The sequence below is a fragment of the Penaeus vannamei genome, chromosome 33 (genome assembly GCF_042767895.1).
Source record: "Penaeus vannamei isolate JL-2024 chromosome 33, ASM4276789v1, whole genome shotgun sequence".
Taxonomy (NCBI): Eukaryota; Metazoa; Arthropoda; class Malacostraca; order Decapoda; family Penaeidae; genus Penaeus; species Penaeus vannamei.
In genome coordinates this window covers 29,387,558-29,389,500 of record NC_091581.1, presented here as the reverse complement: position 1 = coordinate 29,389,500, position 1,943 = coordinate 29,387,558, and the positions used below count along the sequence as shown (strand labels likewise).

General features: G+C 26.3%; 1 protein-coding gene across 1 annotated transcript in view; it reads left to right on the top strand.

Annotated features, from left to right (window-relative positions):
- LOC113814675 (uncharacterized) overlaps positions 1–490 on the top strand; it is a 145,935-nt gene extending 145,445 nt beyond the window's left edge. Inside the window, exon 7 of the mRNA XM_070145039.1 lies at positions 1–490. This exon is cut by the window's left edge and continues 2,163 nt beyond it. The gene's annotated coding sequence lies outside the window, so the exon portion shown is untranslated.
- The last annotated feature ends 1,453 nt before the right edge of the window (positions 491–1,943 follow it).

Here is a 1,943-nt window from a genome sequence, read left to right as displayed (position 1 = left end):
GTTAACCTTATATATACATGGTTGTGTGTGGATATGTATGTTTGCAGATGAACGTGCATATATATATATATATATATATATATATATATATATATATATATATATATATATATATATATATATATATATACATATAAATATACATATATATATGGATGGATGCAAACACCATATAACAAAATGTATCATAAAATGAATTATTATCCGACGCAATAAGGTAAAATTCCCTGTATTTCCTAAAACATAAAAAAGTGGACTATAAATGTATAAGTTTAAAGACTCAGCCACAGGTTTCTTGTCAAGTGGATTTCATATCACGATTTCACTCCTGTTAAGACTATCAAACCAGGTGATTTTAATATAGCAATTACGATGTATTGGCACCTAGGTCGTTGGCTGTAGTTCCTATGTGGTTAGGATAGGACGCATCCCAATCTGTGGTAGGTGTACATAGAGTATTTATATCGATAATAAAAGACGTGGTATTTAAGCTGTGGTTTATTTTTATTTTCAACCAGGTGACTAATGTGATTTAAATTTATTCTGCTGACATGTTTATCGTTAGTAAAGATATCGTCAAAGTTTATTAGCGAATACTGTCATTTTTTATAACAAATAATTACAGAAATCATGGTTACACAAGAGAATAAAGAAGTAAAGAATAGCCATGGTAATAAAAGTTTAATTAAAAAATCTGGAAGCAGTTAATCATACTGATTATGGCAATGAGTATAATGGAAAAGGCAGTGGTTATAAAAATGATGATAATGATGATGGTAGTGATGATCATGATTATAATGATGAAAATTATCATAGTAATGGCAATCTTAATAGTACTGATAACAATAACAGTAACGACAGTAATAATAATAGTAATAATATCAATGATAATGATTATGGTAATGAGAACAGTGATGATAATAATGATATAAATGATGATTACAATGATAGGAATAGTAATGGTAGGGATAATTAAATTAATAATGAACTCAATAATGATAATATTTTTAAAAGTCAAGATTATCATTAGTAGTAGTACTAGCGGTAGTAGTAATGATACCGGTACAAGTGCTACTTCTACTAGTACTTAGAATAACCATGATAATAGTGATAACAATAACAACACTAATGATAATAATGGCAATTAGTAATTATAGTAGTAATAATGAGGATAATGATAAGAATGATCATATTGATAATCGTGATGATAAAGATAATTAGGATAACAGAATTAATAGTGATAACACTAATGATGATAACAAAGCGATAATAATAATTATGATAACGATAATGATAATAATAACAACAATGACAATGGTAATGATAACAATAGTAATGATAATAACAATAACAATAATGCTATGATAATAATATACATAACAATATTAAGGAAAAATAATGTTAATAGGTATAAAAACAACGAAAATAATATTAATGCAAAATATGAAAATAACAATGATGATAATGCTAATAACAATAATAACCTAGATAATGATATTAATAAAAAATATAAAAATGCTGATGACAATAATAATAGCAATATCAACAATAGTAATAATTATAATAATAATAATGCTAGTATTGATAGTAATGATAGCAACACAAATAACAATAGCAATAATAACGATAATAATAACGATGATGCAAATAATGATAATAAGTATATAGATAATTTATGATAATAATTAAGGGGTCATCCATAATTTTCATCATTATCACAAGTCTACAAAGCGTAGACTTTTGAGCACCCCCCCCCCCAAAAAAAAAAAAAAAACAAGTACGTTCACGGAAGAAAAATAATGATGGATCCAGATCTCTCCATGTATATGTGGATTACTATTTTGTGATTATACGAAAAAATACATGAATTCAAAGCCATGTTGTTTTATTGCTCTTTCGCTGTATTAAAATCAAGAGTCTGATGACAGGACTAAACAAAGAGC